The sequence below is a fragment of the Corvus hawaiiensis genome, chromosome 2 (assembly GCF_020740725.1).
Source record: "Corvus hawaiiensis isolate bCorHaw1 chromosome 2, bCorHaw1.pri.cur, whole genome shotgun sequence".
NCBI lineage: Eukaryota > Metazoa > Chordata > Aves > Passeriformes > Corvidae > Corvus > Corvus hawaiiensis.
Window position 1 is genome coordinate 107173089 of NC_063214.1, and position 20675 is coordinate 107193763.

Below are 20675 nucleotides of genomic sequence, written 5' to 3' on the forward strand. Positions count from 1 at the left end.
AAGTAAATATCAGTTCTGATTATCTTAATATTGATGTAGCAATTTAGAAATAGCTTTCCAAGAGAAGGTTTTTGCAGTGTTATATTTACCAGCATAATGAAATCAGACAACTTTTCAATCCATAAATCACAGTACAGTATTTGCCATTACAATTTTTATGCTTGTACTGAGCAAGCAACACTATCCAAAGAATTTTATTAATCAAAATAATGAAATTGAAAATCTGTATTGACTCTTCTTTGGCTCTTTCATGTTCTTTTATGCTTTGTCTTGGGAATATATTTTGTTTGTTTTTCAGACTCTATTTCCATAGTTACTTTATTTCTCAGGTTGAAGGCTGTCTGTCAAATCAACAACCTTGTGTTGTAAATCTCGGGATGCTCTTTATGGTGTTTACTGGCTGCAGCATAACACACATTTTCTAATAATCTTCACTATTGTGCTGATTTGAGAATTTGAAGCACAAAGTGGGTCCAAGCAGACCACAGGAATTAGTGGCTTCAAGGCAATGATAAGAAATTTCTTAATGGCTAAGTAAGAGACAACATAAATTTAAAGTTCGTTTTTGGTCATCACAAGAAGTGCTATTGCTTAGGAATGGCTTCAGTGTAATATTCTTTCCTTCTAGAAGGCAAACTGCAGGGGGATTTGTGTATGGGATTGACTACAGGCAGAAGGTAAAATATTTTTCTTCAAGAGCCTTAAACATTGTTCTCAATATATTTTCATTCCACACAAATGCAGCTCCTGCAATTTTAGCTGAGAACAGTTTTGCAGATCACACTGTGGAGATGCCCTGGGACTCCACTGCTGGCCAGTCACTTCGTTTGAGCATTCAGTCCAAATCAGACCTTCACAGCTGAATCGTGGAGAGCCCATGGAGGTCTGTAAAAGAGCATGGTTTGCCCAAGTACACCTGTTAACATGACCTGGTTTTCTGTGGTACGATCAAGACAAGCCTATTCTTTTCCAGCTTTCAGTTACAAAAATAGATCACTTCTTCCATTGTGGTCAGAAGAATTTTTCATCCATCTTTGGCAACTGTTTTAGAAACACAGTAGACATCTCTCAAGGAGTCTTAATTTCTGGAAGCTAAGGGCACTGAACAGCAACTCTTTATTTGTCCCTGCTTTCTCTATCTTCCCTAACAAATTCAGTTTTCCACCACCTCTACTTCTTGTGTTCTCTGCAGCTTCATTCATCTTTTCCCTTGGGCCAGCAGCTCTAGGTTTTCTTCCTCCATTCACCTCTTTGTCTTCCCTACATATTTTTATTTGGGGGGGCAGGAGGGGGGGGTTGTTCGTTTGGGTTTTCTGTTTGGTTGGTTTTTTAATGCCCAGAACTCTGTGTCTTGTACTGTGCACCATCTCCATTTTTCACAGCAGTACAATGTGCACCCCCAGAATTGGATTCCCCAAACTCTGCTGATGCCACATTTCCATGTGCTACCACTTCCTTCCATTGCAGCTAATCCTAGGAATAAATCATGAAACATGTCAGCATAGTGGCCTTTCCTGGGAGGATGTGTGAAGTTTGAGATGAGTGGTGGTGTTCTGCTAGAAGGCGTTTGGTGACTGCTATCAAGTGGTCCTTTGATCTGGAGACAACTCAGAGGTCCTCACAGTTCTGTGATACAGATGTCAGAACTCTGCATTTTTCCCTCTCTTTTTGCTCCTTGCTTCAGGTTTTTGGGGCATGCTCTGGTCTCCGCAGGTGTCTGACCTGCTTGCAAAGGTATCTGCATCTCTGGGGTTGATCCAGTACAGCTCTCTGAAGCTGTTGCACCAAAATCCCAGCAAGGTGAATGTAGGGCTTCACAACATGCAGGACCTGATGTTAGGGCCAAATTTGTTTTTCAATAAGGACCAGCAGCAGACTTCCAAGGTACTTGTGGAGAAAATGGTTATGCCTCCTTGCACATACCCAAAGACAACATTTAATTTCTTCCTATAGCTCTATTTTTAAGGAAAGGGGTTCCAGTAATCTGAGATCATCTGAAGAATGGTGTGGCAACCTGATCTGGTAAATAGGCTGAAAAACACTTATGTTCAGATGCTAGTGCTCGCTTACCAGCACAATGATTCTCTGGGTTAATAATAGCTCCCTTTTTTCTTCATTTATCCCCCAAATTTACTCTCTAATGGAAATCATGCCTGTCACATGTTTAAAACAGATTTTGTTCACTGTGCGTATGGAGGAAGGTAAAGGAAGTGATAAATCTCTAAAAAACATTATGATAAAATAAATCCTCTCTTACTAGGGGGTTAGGTATTGAGCTTTTTACTCTTTTGGGGTCTTGATCTATAGCTGGCCCTGCTGACTGCGATGACTTCTCCTGCAGCAGGACTTGAAGTGCCAGAAACTGTCCTCTTGCGGTCGCATGGGAACCCCAAAAACTGAAGCTGTAGATCACCATATCCAGTGAATAGCTGGTGTGCTGTCAATGAATAGATTGAAGGAACTGAAAAATAAAGAAAACAAACAAAAAGGAACCCCCAAAAAACTGGTAAAAATTGGCCGTGTTTGAAAAAACTAAGTAAAAACTTTGGGGTTTTGAGAATTTGTCTTTCCTTTTCTTGCCTTCAATAATCTGAAGAAAATCCATCACCCTTCCTACCTGCTTCTGACACAAGAAATATTTTATACTTAGTTATTTCCCTCCATTAGCATCCGATCAATAACAGGATCAAACTGCCGACTACATGCTTGTTCCCTTCCTCCCCGTGTTGCTGCTGTTTGGATATGGGGAATAATTAACTGGGGATCAGAGTGATGCAGCTGCTGTAACCTAATGTTTCTGTCACACCAGTACCCTACTGATAGATGGGCAGGCAGTTGTTTGGCTTTTTGTCATGGAGACCGTGGGGCAGGTTGGGGCAGGTGCTGAACTTCCCATTCCACTCCGGTGCAGTGTCAGATGTCCTCTGGCTGTGGTTCAGCAGCAGCAGTGATGGTTATCTCCCAGCCTGCCCTCCTCCCTTGACCAGAAGAAAGGGAAAAGAGGAGGAAGGCTTTTGTTCCTGCGGGATGAACCGCTCCAGCAGCAGCTGCAGGGTGCAGAGCAGATGCTTTCTGCTTGCAGTCCTCCCTGTTCCGTGGCAGACAGGCTTCAGCTAAAATAAACCAGTATTCCATGAACCTTTGAAGTGCTCTTGTCTCCTGAGTCACTTCCCTGTCACTGATGAGCAGTGTGATGCTGAGGGATGTTGTCTTGCATCACACAGACATGCTCAGCCATTCAGGCCATTCAGCCTCCCACATCATTTCCCACGTGAGTGGCAGCTTTGTCTTTCCTCACCAACATCTTCCTTAGGGTATTTTCCAAGACAGTGGAAAAGCTAGGACCACTGGAAATGCACAGAGCCTGGTGCTACTTCTGGCCTCTGAACGTCCTTCCCTGCTTTCTCTCTGTGCAGATTATTTGCCTTAGTAAAAGAATCTGGGAGCAATGCCATCAAAACAGGTTGTCTTCTCTCCCGTCTTCTGTGACGGCCACTGCACAGAAAGAAGTGTCGCCTGTCAGGGCAAGCTGGCACGCACGCCAGCAGTGCTCCAAGTGGGCCAGACGGACTGCCACAATCAGGAATCACGTTCTTATTCTTGATTTTACATCATACAATTAAAATCCTAATGTTGTAATGCTCTGGGTTCTCTTTTCTCTACCTGAAATTGCCAATTACATGAAATAATTTGTGATGAGTCCAAAAACCCCCAAAAGCCTAAGCACCTTTTGAATGAAATTGCCTATGGGTCTATTTTCTTCTTGAATCAGTCCAAAGACTTTAATGTGATAATGTTGAGATCTTTACCCTCCAAACAATATAATTCTTTTGGTTTTAATTAAAGAATTTTTTCCTTTGCACTAGACTGATTCTAAACTGGCTTCATTAAATCTTCTTATGCTCTAAGTAGCAGTGACCCAGATAAACACATTTAAAAATGCAACTACTGAAACTACAGTATGTTGTCTTTGTAAGATGCAGCAAGAGAAAGACTAAAATAGTTCTATACATTTACAAGGGTAGCAAGTAGTAGTATATCTTTAAGAGCAGATTCGTAGACCAATTTAAATTTTTCATATTACATACACAAATCTGTGTGAAATAAGTGTTGCTTAGTTTGGAGTCAGAAGCTTAAAACTCACAAAAAGGCCTATGAAAAAAATTGCTTTTTCTTTTTGTGGATGACCTTTTGCATCATGACAAGGCCTTTTGAAAAAAGAGGGGATAACTGTGTTTAAGAATGTATCATAACACAGCCACACAGTCAGGACCATATAGACAACCAGGATAAGGTTGCATTTCTGTTTTCCTTAGTGCCTGAATTTGCAGCTTCAGTGGCTTTTTGGTGTAAAGTCTGGGCTCTAGTCCCAGCCAAACCCACCTGGTACCCACCAGCCATGTAAAGCCAAGGTCTGGAGAAGACAGTGGTCCTTCACGGGCTGTATCAAGGATGCAGATGTTGCCAAAGGGCTTTGTTTAATGCTATATGGGTCAGCCCTTTCTAGGGTCGCAAAAATTGTTTGATGAAATAAGGGGATACATCTCTTTGTTCCAGATGCACATTTTGTGTGTCAGTGTGTGCCAAACGCTGCCCAGGATGCTTCAGTACCAACTTCACGCTGCTGTTGGAGTGTGCTCCAGCTACCTTGTTCAGATCTGATCGTACGTAAACACTACTTCTCTGTGAGCAGATGTGACCAGAACTTCTCCTGGTAACTGCTGCCCAAGTCATGAACAGCATGGAAGGAGTTGATGGAACTCAGGAGTGTTCAGACTCAGCTCCACGTGGTGGCAAGCACCCGTTCCTGTGGCTGCTGGATAGGGAGAGCCGGGCGCCAGCGGGTCAGCCTGTGGGGTGTCCCTCACACCCCATAACTTGGTGAAATGCAGACCTTTCCACCACTTTTGGTTTTGTGGGTTTTTTTAGACATTGGCGTCGGCTGTGTTTACACAAGGAAGAAATATACGCTATCGGGAACAATTGGATAATAAACAACCTTTAATTAGTGCTGAAGACACACAGGGACTTAATCCCTCAGTGCCTGTTTAGACAGCTAAACCCAAACATGTGCTGGCAGCTGGGTCCTGGAGAAACCTTCACCCAGAGCAGGGGCTGAATCGTCCTTAATCATTGTTAGGACTGGGCAGGGTTTACTGGGCATTAATTGTACTGGGTGATTTCGGATCTTCAAAGACCCACACCTCCCCCCTTTATTTATTTTTGATAGCAGTATGCTCCCTTGCTTACTCTGCTTAGCATTAAGCTGTAAAATTGCTAATGTCAGATAAAAAGTCAATGGATTTTATTGATTCTTCATGCTTTTGCAGCATTCTGCGGGAGCCTTTCCACTGGACATGGAGGACGCCTGGGGGTGGCAAGATGGGTGTGCACTGGGACGCATTCACCATGGCTACATTCCATGTGAAGCTGTGGGTGCTGGCACTGACCTCACCAGTGAGGTCCATCCAAGGGCTGCCATCCCTTGAGATTACTGGAGTTAACCTGCACAAAGTATTTCCTGGAAAATGCTCCCTGTGAAGATGGCCCTTTCAGTTGCATGAGCCAGCCATGGAAATGCAAGTTGGTTGTTGCAGCCTGACCTGCCCTCCCCATGGGAAAAATTGTGGATGCTGAGTTCAGGGCGGCTCTGGTGCCTTCTTGTTGTGGAGCACATCTTGACAGAGTTTACCATCACTCTACCTGCCCTGGTGGCCACCGTCTCCAGTGCAGCCATGGCCAGCAGCTGTCTGCTCGGCTTCTTGAACTATGGACCATGCCACCTTTTCGGAGATGATTCAGTTGAGGTCATATAGGGTTTGTGCTCGCTGGGGGACAGCTGTCTCTTCTGGTTTGTGCTGCCCAGATGTTTACCCAGCTTCACCGACAGTTTGGCACATGAGCACATCCATTGACAGGCAGTAAAAACAGTGGTTTTTCTTGGTTGCCGCCTTAGTTCTCAGGGCTTCTTTTGCAACCCCTGTAGTGGTGCGGCTTTTTCCTGCTGTGCATCTCATATTGCAGACGCCTCTGGTTTCCCTCAGCCACCATCCTGGGCAAAGACAGGCCAGCAGCAGCCCCTGGGAGCCCAGTGGCCTGGCACACACTGCCTTGGTACCTCACAGACCACCCATCCCTGCATGTGGGGTGCCTGGACAGGACAGCCCAGATGGAGCCATAGAGTTTCTTGGGGCAGTGTGGGACAGAGCCACATTTTCCATGCAGAGGACCTGAAAGGTGCAGCAGCCCTTCTGGTCAGTAGTGGCTTCGCCCCTTGAGCATGGGGCAAGTGCAGAGACTAGATGCTAACTATCCCACTGGAAAGGATGAGGGAGAGCTTTTGCAGGTGGCATCTGCCCACCTCCTTTGCCAACAGCAAGCTCTTCAATGAACATAGTTGTTTTCTTTAACACCCCACCAAGAAAATACTGAATGTTTTGTGCTTCTTGGGTGTTCTTGCTGTTTCTGTCTGCAAGGAAGGGTGTCATTTTTGTAGCCAAGCTTGCTACCAACATAAGCATTTGCCTGAGGCAAGAGGAGCATGTGCCATTTCTCACAACTTACACAGGCTATAGGCAGTTTTTATTCCCTAAAATTACTATATAATTAAAATTACTTCCTCCTTGTTTGCTAATCTCCCAGGCTCTGTGTGCTTCTGTCAGGTACTTGGAGCTGCAGGAGCTGCAGTAGTTCAAGCCCTCAGTGTCCATCCCTGTTCCCCTGGTCATATCCAGTGCACTCACACTGAGACAGTGGGAGGGGGTCAGTCACCCTGGGTATGAGTTGCTTAAGAGCTGGCAGATGGGGATGGGGAGGTTGGACAGGCACAGGTGGCACCCCAAGGCTGTCTCTGTGTTCGAGGGGTATGTCTGGTGGTGGCCCTTTCCTAGTGGGAATAGGCATTGATGTTGGTGCCATCTCATTGTATACCCAGGCTGAGGGAGAAGGACCACGCACATCTCCCGTGGCATTGGTCCAGTGTGGGGTGGGGTCAGTGGGAAAAGCTGGTGCCTAAGGGAAGAGAGGACTCAGAATGGTTAAGCCATTGGGAAGAGCAATGCTATGGCATTCCCCACTCCATATAGTACAAGAAAATTCTTAGCTCCAGCTACATGAAAAATGTATCAGGAAAATATATCACTGCCTGAAACAGAATATACACAAAACAAGACAAAAGTGTGCTCAGACCCCCTTGCTCATAGCTGCCTCTCAAAAGGGCTTCTATGGGGCTGACCTTCCCTCCAGCCTGCTCTTAGTATTTGCATTAGTGCAGGAGACAAGGGGAAACAGCCTCAGGCCCTGTCCTCCTGTTATTACAAGGATAAGCTAGGACATGTGTAGCGGGTTGAGTTTGAAACCGGGCGGAAACACCAATTAAATGTAGTGGTTTTGATTCAAAATATTCATTATTTACTTATTTTCCTTCTGTGAGATAAGAATTAGGAGAAAAGCAAAGCAGGCCACAAACCTTAAACAGTTGCAGTACAATGAAAGAGCTTTATTACTAACAGAATTAAAAGTAAAGAGAAAACACCAAAACAAAATTAAAGTAAATTCCCCCCCCCCCCCCCCCCCCCTTTCCAGCACTTCTCTCCTTTTATCCAGCTCACACAAGGGATAACAGAACATGGGATGTTAGTCAGTGTTGCAGTTCTTGAAAAGTCTCTCTCTCATGCTTAAGGAAAAAAGGGTTTTCCTTCAGTTGCACGTGGTTCCCAAACTGCCACCAATAGCAGACCCGCCCGGAAACAAACAGTCTGCTGTGTGTAGAACATCTCTCCCATGAAGAATTTCACAGTTCTTTCATACTACAGAACATGGGCCATCACATGGGGTTATTCATCTTTTTAAGGATAAGTTATTTTGGCCTGCACACAGAGGCTTTTCTTCGCCACAAGTCTCTAACAGCCTCTTACTACTTCTATATAGCCTGGCATAGGCACTCTTCACAAACTTCATAGGCACACGTTGATTCTCCACCCCCCCCCCATGTTCTTCAAATGGATTAAAGAGACAAACAGTTTGTGGTATTACAGTTTCTTACCACGGCATGCAAGAAGGTTTCTTTTAAGCTGCGCGCCAGAACCGCGGCACCGCCCTCTTTTCTCCCGTCGCCATTTCCAGCTCCGTCCCACGTGACTCACTTCTCTTTCTCTCTGACTCTGAAGCCGCCATGTTGAAGAGTGTTCTTGTTCGGGCTTTACGGTGGGGAAAGCCTCGCTCCCTCTGTGCTGCTGGCTGCGTGGTGTCCTCTTCAGTTCAGCACGGAGTGTGCTGGCTGCAGACAGGAGGCTCTGCCGGCTCCCGCTGGCTCCGCCGGCTCCGCATGGAGAGGAGAGGGACCCGCCTGTCCCCAGAAGCCGCGCTGGATGGGTTTAGCTGTGAGCAGTCCATGGCTGGTTTTAGCTGCCTGCGGCTCTGGGACAGTCCCCCTCAGTGACCCAGGGTCCGTGCCGCAGCGATGGGAAAGGGGGAAAGGGGCAGTGGCCCCGGCCCGGCCCAGCGGGGCCGGGAGGCTCGGAGCCCCCCCACCTTCCAGCAGGCGAGCTCCGACCAAAAAGGGGAAGTCCCGCCTTTCCGTGCGGTTTAAATATGTAAATTGTGAGAAGCGTAATTGGTCTTAAAGACTGTCCATCAACTCAGGGTCAACCCAACACAACATGGTACAGCCATGGAGGTTTTTATTTGTGGGTTATTTGTTTGGCTTTCCTAAAGGGAGAGCCTGTGAGAAGTATGTTCTTCCCTATTAGAGCATCACCTTACATTTTCATGGCAGTCTGTTCTGTCTGCTGATGTGGCCTCAAGAATCAAAAAGATTGACAGCAAAAATAAATTTACTTCAGAACTGCACCAGTCTGAACCTGCTGGCAGGTTTGTTTGGGGTTTTTTCACTGTTGATTTTGTTCTTCTTTATTTTTTATTTCCTTATCCTTGTTGGTGGTAAGGGAATGAAGCTACACAGTCAACTTACTTCCTTCATCGCCTATAATCCATGTACCAAAATTCAGTTCTTTGAAGAACTGTGTGAGGAATTAATGCCAGGCTGCAGCCCTGTGTACCCTTACATGCTGGAGTGCAGGACCTCTTACATCCAGAGCTTCATTGCCATAGAGCATCATCACCTCTCCAAGAGAGCTGAGCTACAGTCGTGCTGTGAACTGTGTTGCTAGACTGCTTCCTGAGGCTGAGCTGAACAGCCAAATACAAAATCTCCCAGTCAGATTTATTGGAGTGGGCTGGTGACGTTCCCCAGAGGACTTACGATCTATGGTGATGGATGACACCGATGCATTAACGTAGTAGTCTTGTCTGGGAAAGATGTAATTGTCGTTCAGCACCCTGCAGTTTCCCTAAGTTTTTCTGAACATGTAATAGCACACACTGCAGCGGAAATTACTGGTGAAAAATGCTGCAGTAAATATGTCAGGGCCTCTATATCCTACGGCAGTGTGCTTCTCTTCTGAAACCACGCAGCCATCATTACGATAGGGGAGGTGATAATAACAAAATTTGGTATAGTGCACTCATCATGATATATGTTCTCTCCAAATGTTTGATGGAAAAGTATGGGCAGAACTGACCTTGTTTCTTCTTGTAATAAGCATCTGCAAAATATGTTCATGTTGACTTGTCCACAGAATCAGGAAAATGCTATTTACTTTTGCCTGCAATAGCAGCGCTCTTTTTACAGCACTGGTTGCCCTACCTGCACTTTGTGAAATACAGCCCTTTTCCTCTGAGTAGTCTGAGTCTGGACCCCTCAAGACAAAGAGCATTATTACTTTTTTGTGTAGTCTTGGCATAGTTTAGAATAGTCTCACCTCTGTGCATTGGGAGCAGTGTGTCAGTCAGAGCTCAGATGCCAAAGCAGCTGAGAAGACTGCTTTGAACTGTCTAGAAGATCTTTGTTCATAGAGCATCAAATTAGTAAAATTCAGGCATAACATTCACACTTAGGCTGAGTAAGTGCTAGAAGTGCTCCAGCAGCAGAGAAACATGATGAAGAGGGAGGAGAAGGTACACTGGAGGAATGTACCCACAAGGAGTGGCCAGCAGCTATTCTGAAAGGGAAGGCAGCCCTGTGCCACCTCAGTAAGGGTATGTGTAGATGTATACCCACTCATCCTCATGAGTGATTGCAGTGGTAACTGGAATCCAGGCTGAGGTCTGTGCTTTGTGCTAATCATGTGCCAAAATTAGTGCTGCCCATTAGACCTCACAGTCAAGTGGATGAGGCAAAAGGCATGACAGAAGTGCTTGCTTGTATGCATGTGCATGTGGGACATTTATAGGCATTACAGGTAATGCAGTTTATTGCAATCTGTAATTGCAGAGAGAGAGAGACCTCAATAAATTCGAGAGACGGGCAATCACCAACCGTATGGAGTTTAACAAGGGCAAGTGCTGGATTCTGCACCTGGAACAGGGCAACCCTGGCTCTGTGCATAGACTGGGCAACGAGAGGCTGGAGAGCAGCTATGCAAAGGGACCTGGGGGTCCTGGTCAATGGCAAGTTGAACATGAGTCAGCTGTGCCCTGGCAGCCAGGAGGGTCAGCTGTGTCCTGGGGGACAAAAGGCACAGCATCACCAGCCCGGCCAGGGAGGGGATTGTCCTGCTCTGCTCTGCACTGGGGCAGCCTCACCTTGAGTGCTGGGGGCACTTTTGGGCACCACAATATAAAAAAGACATTAAACTGTTAGAGAGTGTTCAAAGGAGGGCAACAAAGATGGTGAAGGGTCGGGAGGGGAAGCCATATGAGAAGCAGCTGAGGTCACTTGGTTTGTTCAGCCTGGAGGAGACTGAGGGGAGACCTCATTGTGGTCTTCAACATCCTGGTGAGGGGAAGTGGAGGGGCAGGCACTGATCTCTTCACTCTTGTGACCGGTGTCAGGACCCAAGGGAATGGCATGAAGCTGAGTCAGGGGAGGTTTAGGTTGGATATCAGGAAAAAGTTCTTCACCCAGAGGGTGGTTGGGCACTGGAACAGGCTCCCCAGGGAAGTGGTCACAGCACCAACCCAGACAGAGTTCAAGAAGCATCTGGACAGTGCTCTCAGGCACATGGCGTGGCTCTTAGGGTGCCCTTTGCAGGGCTAGGAGCTGGACTTGATGATCCTGATAGGTCCTTTCCAGCTCAGTGTATTTTATGATTCTGTGATAACCTGGACTGGTTGACTGAACAGTGGTGCCCTCAGTGGCACTGAGATGCAACATGACATATTTTCAGTATTTTCTGTTATTTGCATACTACTTGTGGTCAGATCCATCTGTCAGAGGCATATTTCACAGTTCAGTCTAGGGGCTTCTAGGAGGGCAAAATTGGTCGTTGTTGAGAGGTTGTGAGGTTTTCTTGTTACATCCATCAGCACCATCATGCTGCAACTCATGCTGGTGTTATTTTGAATTCAGTCAGAATTCATCTGACATCTCATGCATCACGGCATGGTGGAGAGAAGAGGTCAATTCTCTTCACCTCAAAGTCAAACCAGGAAACACTTGGTAGAGATGCTGTGATGAAAGCATTTGTAAAATGATGTGAGATTCAAAGAAAAAATGCTGCATTTTTTATCACATCACAGGTATCTTACATTTTTCTGTCTCTTTTAAACAAAATTCTTGCAGTGGTTAAAAATTTTGCAAGGATGAAAATAAGAGGCTTTTTTCTTGGAAGTTTTTTCCATCCACACATTATGAGATAGGGTGGTGCATGGTGCTTGAAATCTGCTGTGTGCATACTTTTTGCTGAGGATTAGTGCCATTGTGTAGCTGATGAAATGTTGGGCTTGGTTTGTAAAAGTGATGGGGAGGGAGAGAAGGAGGGTCAGTCTAATAAATCTGAAACGATGAGCATAAACTTGATTTTGAAGTGGCAAGCTGATGGAGCATTTGGTTACTCATGCTAGTGGGGAAGGACAGAGTATTAAATAGCCATAGTTTGCACAGAGGGAGGGAAGATTCCTCTATCTTTTGGCTCCCCAGGCAGTACCCCAATACTCCTGCACCTTCGTGTCTGTCTTGTGTTCCCAAGTGAGACCCTGTCCCACAAGAGAAGATAAGCTGATGAGTCTGTTATTGATTGCCAGCTCTTCATCCCTAGATCTTGTAATTTGGGACAATATCTGTGTCATAAGAGCCATCATAGCTATGGGCAGCAGAAAGGGTTTATCCCTTTCAGCCCATGGCGGCAAGCTGGGTAGCACACATGTGTGGTTAATCACCTGCATGTCCTTACCCATGTTCTTAGGCAAGAGCGTTTTTATGTCACCAGAAAGGATCTGTGAGCTGAAAGGTTCTGTTTTTCACTTGGTTTTGGTTTCCTTCTCATTATTTATTTATTTAAGCCAGGCTATATAAGGACGATGAGAGGCTATGTGAAAATGTGCCTTTCAGTTGATTTGAGTTACAGAAGTGTTGGAATTTGCTATTCTAATCCCATGTCTTTATAATAAAGCTGAGGTTAGCCCTATTCTGGCCCTGTCTGCGCTAAGAAAAAGTGGGTTTTAACTGGAGCTGGTGTGCTGTAAGGAGTAGATGGGAAAGGGTTTGCAGTGAGTCTGAAGGGCAGGGTCTCTCAGGGCGCATGTGGTACTGGTGGCACCTCAGGTTGTTTACAGGGTTTGAGCTAGTGAAGCTGATTTACCCCTTGAGGAGGTAGTCTGGTGTGATTCACTTTTGTGGCTAGTTGGGAGACAGAGAAAGGAGTCAAAAGTGTGTTGTATAACAGGGAAAAGTCAGATATTTTGCCTGCAAAAGTGGCATAGCAGTTTAAGAACTGATTTTTAACTTTACCTCACTGATCTGTTGGCTGAGACCTGGTAACTAATCCGTGGCAGGGTCCCTGTCCCTCTTACCATGAGCAAGACAGATTCACATCAGCCAGAAGAGATGGGCAATGGATGGCAGCTTTTGCCACATTGATTCTCATCCGATGCTGGAGACGATCAAGTGAATGTGGTAAAAATATCTGTGCCTGGGATCAGTGGAGAGAGTCAGGACGAAACAGGGAGCCAAGTGTCTCAGAGCAGTGAACAAACCTCCACTGGGGAACTAATGAGGCTTTGAAGTAATTTCATTGATATCAAACTTGGAAATCCTTTTTAAGAACTGAGATGCTTTATGGGCTGTTTAATAAAGCACTTGACTGGGAAAGGAAGAAATATTTTATTAGGTTGACACTGAGTGCTTTTTGTTTCAGGTTTTGGGGAAGCAGGGCTGGCAATTATGTTTAATTGGTATCCTTTTCCTCTTGTTATCATTGGTGTATTGATTGCTGGGAAAACAAAATGCCTGGGTTTTAAAATTTACTATAAAGTAAGGGCTCTCTTGTTTGTTTTGTTTAGCCCTGTGTACTCAAACCCGCTCATTTTTCTTTGCTTTGCTGGCGAATATAATGTTTTGATTGAAAATGATACTAAATAATCAGTTAAATGGGATATTTAATGACAAGAAAAATTCTTTAAAATATTTTTTCCCATAGGAAAATCATGCACTTCACTTTTTGAGCCTAAGAATGCTAGCATTAATCTGCCTTCTTCCTGTGATCTTACTACAAAAGTAAATACATGGGTGCACAGCATGCGTGAAAGCCATGGAGGTTAAGGTATAGTAAATCTCAGGAGCTCTGATGCAAGACAGATCCCTAGAGTAAGTTTCCCCCATATAATTTTAATTTAGAGTTTCTTAGACTCATAGTCCACTGTCAGTTTGCCTTCCCTGTGGGAAGCTGACGTACTGTATGAGAAGAAAGGCTGGTAGATGAGAGTAGAGCAGGTGATACTGAGCAAGGCCTTTGTCACTGTGTCCCATAAGATCCTCACAGACACACAGCTGATGCAGGGGCTGGATGAACAGACAGTGGATTGGACACTGGCAGAACAGGCCCAGCAACACGAAGTCCAGTTGGGTTGGGGTGACTAGAGCTGTACTCCGAAGGTACTGGGTCCAGCCCTGCTCAGCCTCTTCGTTAATGATCTGGATGATGGGCACAGTGTACCTGCAGAAGTTTGCAGGTTGCACAAAACTGGCAGAAGTGGCTGATACATCAGAGGGTCGTGCTGCCTTCCAGAGGGACATCAACAGGCAGGAGAAATAAGCTGACAGGAGCCTTGGAAGTTTGCCAAAGAGAAGTGCAAAGCCCTGCACCTGGGGAAAAGCATCAGTATATGCCAGGGGCCACCCACCTGGAAAGCAGCTCAGCAAGAAAGGACCCTGGTGTCCTGGTGGACACCGAAATGACCACGAGCCACAAAGATGATGGGCTAGAGTATGTCTCCTGGAGGAAGTTTTGGTTTTGAGAAGGTGCTGGTGAGAAGTTACTCCCCCAGGGCTATTCAGGCAGCACCTTCCCATGGTAGGTGCTCAGGGCTGGGCACTGACACATCTGTCTCAACACAGTGCTGCAGCTGCTGACGTCCCCATCCCAAGGACTGCCTCATGCTTTGAAGGAGACATCTGCACACTGCCAGTTCTATGGGGGAAAGCTGATTTAAACAGGTACTTCTACAGTCTTAAAAACAGTAAGTTGTCTTCCCAGTTTGAACAGAAACTGAGAGCACAAAAGCTGAACCAAGCCAGAAGCCCCAGCTGGGTTGAAGGGACATCGCTGAACACGTGACTCAGCAGTAATTATGGCTGGCAAATTTATATTTGTCTTCCACGTGTCAGGTTTAATACATCAGATTTCCATGCACTGTCTCTACCTCAGAGTGTGTGTTCAGCTCACTGGAAGCTAAGCAAGTTGATGCCCTTCAGACATTTGTATACAATACCAAGGATAAAAACAACCTACCACCGTAAAGGTTTTATTTTCAGAAACTTGGTGGAAGGTTCCTCCGAGCATGACAGTTCAGAGACCCCAGGAACAGGCATATGCTGCAGATATGAGAGATATTGAAGATTTGGGAATAGCAAGATCAATCTCAAACAATTTCAAGGTAGCCCTGTTTTTGTAGTGCTGGCTTACATGTAATAGTGTATATGGGTGTGAGCAGTGGTCATTTTGGAAGCAGAGCCCATCAGTTAAGTGTTACAACCAGTTAGTGAAATAATTTGTGAATGGAGTAGAAGGAGAGGGAAAAGGCATCCCGGAGTACAGCAGCAAGTGCCATCTCCCTTACACTTAGGGCATATCACAGTTTCCACTGCAAATGTAGGCGGTCTGTGAGGCTTTCAAACTGGGTATAAAAATTCACTGCAGGTTGGAATTTGTCAGGCAAATTTTCTATTCCTTCCACAGCATTTATTGTCTGTCTTGCATATATCGCCCTTGGGAGTGAAGGCACTGGTTTCAGGCCCATGACAAAATTTTTTTTTTCAATTGTTGTGATTTGTTTTTAAATGAGAAAAAATGGAGTTCTCTCCTCCCTGGAATAGATTGCTAACTACAAATTGTTGACAACAGCAATATAGTTAGCAAATATATGACTCTAATGTGCTCTTTGCAGGTGATTAGCCTGTGCAATAGGCAGACGGCCGTGGCATTTATTCAACTGAACTATTTAAAAGACCGAAGTACGATCAGTTAGTCAGGCTGCTGCATTTGAGAACGTCATGCTGTGTGCTGAAGCAGTGTATACATATTGTCCATGTCCCATCTATAACATGCCATTTTGCACTGCTGTAATGATTTCCTTGCTCTCTCATTTCCCCAGGGCTTAATAGCTTGGATGGGAGCCTTGACACAAATAGCTTTGCCTCTCAAAAGGATCCACAATGCAACAGTGGAAAATAAACCTGTTGCATGATTTGCATTGGAGCCTAATTTCTCTAGCATCTTTTGAAGTTGTCTGATGCGATGCTTATTTTAACTGCTCCTTGGCAGTAGTCAGCTCATCCTCCACGGTGTAGCTTCCGTAGAGTAAGAAGTACCATGAAGCAGTGTGTAGGTGCATGGTGAACAGGAGACGTGTAGAGGGATGGGCAGCAAAGGCTGTGGGTGTAACTTTCATACTGGCAGCAGTACCCTTGTGCTGGAGTGAATCCTGCCCACCTTTCCAATGCCTTTCTCTCTTTGCCTTCAATCGATTTTGAATGGCACCTCCTAAATCTTTACAGGGTGGTGTTGGGTGTTTGAGTCAAGGGAATGAGGCAGAAGAAGGCAGGGCTAAACTGGGATGTTTCCCTGGTGCCCCTTGAGGAGACAGAGAAGTGCATGCCCAGTGATTCCCTTTTTGTGATGACCAAGCAGGGGTCATTGAGCCCCTTTTCCAGAGGCAGTGAGACTGCATTTAGGGTTCAGCTGTGAGCCGGCAAGAGGGTGAAGGCCAGCTTGCCTTAAGAAATATCCTGTGGGTCTCCTCTGCTCTGCCTGCCCCACACCTTGGAGGGGTTCACCATCGGCCCGTTTCCAAGCAGAAGGGTGACAGGCCCCACTGGCCCGTGGTGTCTCTGCACCCAACTGACGTGTGTGGGGTATCAAAAACAGTACCAGAAATGGTGCAACATGGGAGAAGGCAATCTCACCACTAGCTGTGAGTTGATAACTGCTTTGCCCCTTGGTGCTTGAGGATTATATACTAAAAGCATACGTGGGGTAGCTAGGATTGTCAGTCCCAGGTGCCTGAATGAATAGGTAAATCAGTGGGAAATGTGACAGGCAAACATGCTGAAATCCTCTGTGGCTTGCACGTATGGGAGAGCCCACCTGTATGTTATTTGTGTAGTAATAGTTCCATGTATTTGGTATATGAAAGGTCACTTTATTCAAATACATTTTTTCTATTCTAGTAACAAAACACCAATAATAATACGGTAAAGCCTTTGTGTATGGCTGAAGCTATAGCGACCAAAATTTGTAGCATGGAAGATGATTTGTAGTTGGTTGGATCAGTGACATCAAGCAGCGAGTTTTGGGAAAACACTGAAGTCCACATCCAACCATAATTGTGTCCCCAAGCAGCTCCATTAAGTCAAGATTTTTAATTTTCTGTTTGTTACTCTGTTTATACTCAAGGGAAGCCCTGTTTTTCTAGGAGATACTGAGCCAGGCATCCCACAAAGGGGGCATCTAATCCTTTCCCATAGTGTGCGCAGTATAATTTGAGTTCTGTGTAGACACAAGGTACAAGCCATGGTACAGACAAGCAGGCAGAGCACAGGGAGAGCTGTGCTGCGGCCGCACAGGAAGGCACACAGCAGCCCTGAGAAAAATCTGTTGCACAGCCATCAGCAGGAGATTAAAAAAATAAGCTGGAGTTATCACTACCCTTTCAAGGCATTTGTGTATAGCTAAGATACCATTTCCTGTACAGTCACACACATCATTGCATAGTGCCATGAACTTAGCTCTTATCAGCACCCAGATGGGAAAGCTCGGGTTATTTACAGTAGGGCTTGTTTCAGTGTTTCAAGCTTCTTTTCAGTTAAAACAAACGGCAAATTAAATATAAAATAGGTAAGTAGGGAAAGTGAAATTGATTCTTCAGGACCGATGTATTGTAGGCAGAAAAAAGTTAAGGCACTTCCTCTAGATTATATTACCTTCTTTTATGTATATTAGATGCACAAAACTTACTTTAAAAACTAGGTAACTGAATAATTTATGTGTACTGAAGCAGCAATTTTAAAAGACCCCAAAAAACCCCCAAACCCCAGCACATGCTTCAGGTTGATTTTTATTACAGGAGAAGTATAATATAGCTATCACTGTTTATACCAATATTGAAAATTCACTTTCGTTTCAGTCACTTCCATGTGGATTTAGGGTTTTGTACTGTCTGCTATGTACACAGTATATAAAAAAGGAGTCCAGGAACTACAAAACACCTTTGGACAACTTCAATCTGTCTCTTGATCTCAGATCTTCAAAGTTTCCTCATCTGAGGCTTGGGGACTTGGATCCTTTTCACTCTGCCTGCTTACTGACCTTGATAATAGGTGATGAGTCTAACACGTGTTTAGCAGCCTTGGGATTCCCTCCCAAATGAAACTGAAAATAGCTTTACAGGAAGCAGGATCAAGTTGTGCTAGACTCCACTGTACCTGGCAGCCAGCTACTGCCAAGCTGCAGGCTGCGGGCAGGATCAGGAAATAATTTTAAGTATTTTTATAGATATATATATTTTTATATATATGTTTTTTTTTTTTTCTGTGGTGATGACATGCTCAAGAAGCAGGTGTACTGGAATTACAGAAAGGTCCTTCCCCATAGGAAAGGTGAGGGGGGAAAAAACCCACCCCAAAACCGTAAACCTGGGTAAAGGGCTGCACCTCACCTTTCTTGTCTCCTTCCTCTCACATGGTGGGGCCCTCCCAGAGGTAGTGACCTCGAGCCCAGCAAGGTATATTTACAGATCCCAGGCACATGTAGGATTCAGTGTGGAAAACAATATTTGACTATGCTTTAAAAAAAAACAGCCAAGCCTACAGGCATTTCTCCAAGGTGTCTGATGGTGATAGATGAGCTCTTCTTCCCCTCGTCTCGCTATTTCCTCTGCCTCCAGCCCTGTCGCCTTTTAAAGCAGCAGTGGGGGGATTTTATTATGTTTTATACTTTCATCTTCAGTGGTGATCTGTCTCTCTCTCCATGGGTCCCTACACCATGCTAATCCCTCACGTCTCTTACACAGCATAATTTTCATCTTAATTTTTCTGTTTCTCAACATTAAATGGGTTTGCCAGGGGAACAGGGAGTCATTTCCTGTCCCCACCAAATCTTTAATTCTCTATGGAAACACCACAATCTCACACTTCTCAAGCAAACAGAAACATGGGGAAGAGGCAGTGTCATGGGCAGAACACTCAGCTGTGCTGCAGCAGCTGGAGGAGCAAAGATGCTGGTGTGCACTACAGATACCAAGGGTTTAAAATGGTCATTTGGAAAACAGGGAGGGAGAGATTATATAAGAACAGTAGAAAATGGCTTTTAATTCCTTAACAGAAATGACGATATCTGTTTCTTTCAGCTTAATCTGCTGAGCTGTCTCCTCATAGTCTTTATTTTTAGAAACAATTACTCTTCTTTTTTTCAAAACAACACTGGCCCAATGGTTTTCTTACTGATACTTGTCACTTTCTGAATAAGGAATTTGATTTTTGCTCCTGTTTTCAGTGCTTGGGCATCTCTGCCTTCCTGTAATCTATCTCAGGCAAGGCAGGAACAAAGGAAACAAACAAACAAAAAAACCAAACCCAACCCTATATTTGTGAATCTTTTCTGCAGAACATTTCATGAGATGGGAATTATCTGGAATTATTCTCCTTGAGCCAGCAGCAGGAGGGGAAAACAAATGACTCGTGTTTACTTTTAAAAATCCTTTTTAAGAACTCAAACGCACCTGATAAATTGTTAGCATTTCACCCAACCAGCCTCTGCTATCAACTCCTGGCATTTCTGTAGGTAGTCCTGTGCTCGCCATAGTATCTCACTGCCAAATCCAGGGATTTACAGGTCTCAGGAGAGATTTAAGAGATTTCCCATTTCCTCGCCTTGGACATTTTTTAGCCTCTCTTTGTGGGGTTTTGGTTTTTCCCCTTTTCCTTGACCTCTTTGCAGGTTTGTTGGTCTTATAAACATCTCTGCCAGCAAATCATTTCTCTAAGGAGTTCTTTACATGCTCTTAGACATAGACACATCCCCAAGCTGGGACCCTTCACCCAGACAATTTCAGTTTCAGAGTGGTGCTGCCCTCCCTGTCATCTCCTGTCATCCCAGTGAGCCTGCGGGACATGGGGGAAGTGCCTTGCTCCCATGGGCCTGGGCAGCTGGGCAGTGGTGATGGCACATCATTTGCTCATAGGGAGTATGATTCAGACCTGTGCAGGTGAAAAATGTACATTTGGGGTGCGCTGGTGCTTTCCCATGGTAACAGAGTTGAAACTGGACAAGTTTCCATGGTGATTATTACTATGGTAGGATTCTCTGCACACTTCGGGAGAGGCACGGGCAGCACCAGGTGAAGCAGCCAGGCATCAGCCAAAGTCTGCTGGCAGCAGCTCACAGGGGAGAAATTACTTATCCTTCTAAATAAATGGATGCATAGTGCCATTAATTTTCTGGGGTTTTGGGGGTTTTTTTCTGCAGGGGGAGGGAAGTGTTGATCTTTAAGGGAAACAGGCTGCATATTTCACCACGATCATGAAACCATCCCTGCCCTTTTTTTAATTGCCATTTGCTTGGTTGATATAAAGAGACGGGCTGTCAAAATAAATTTTAAGTTGTTTTGTTGGTTTGTTTTTTGTTTTTTTTTTTTTTTGTCAAGTCTTTAATGAATCAGGTGCCTGGTTCACATTACTGTCTCTATCCAGCCCTGTGGCAGGGTGAATGCTGGGGTTTAGATTGGTTTTGCTTTGCTGTTGCCTGACCATGCTCCTTTCTGATCCTGCTCACAGCAGTTTTTGGGATGAAAAAGGGACAAGCACTGAAGGGGAATCAAGCACCCTTCACCCATGGTTGAATATTTCTTGGCTGCAATATTTTGAGAAATGTTTGTTTCGAGGCTTCTGTTGAGTTAAAACAACATGCTGTCACTCAGCTCTGACATGCATTGTCATTATGTGAAGCTTTGTTTAAAAATGTGGGATGGGCATCCTGAGTCCTTGTTTCAGGCTGTGTACTGAGAGGTTTTTTGGCTGCAGGCAGTGCTTAAGGCCATTTAAATTATCTGTGTTTATGGCAAAATATAAGTTCCTCAAAATGCTTCGCACAACACTCAGGGCTGTATGTATATCCAGCATA

General features: G+C 45.0%; 1 protein-coding gene across 2 annotated transcripts in view; it reads left to right on the forward strand.

Moving 5' to 3' along the window:
* RAI2 (retinoic acid induced 2) overlaps nucleotides 1-20675 on the forward strand; it is a 45627-nt gene that overhangs the window by 22607 nt on the left and 2345 nt on the right. The gene's annotated exons all lie outside the window — the stretch shown is intronic.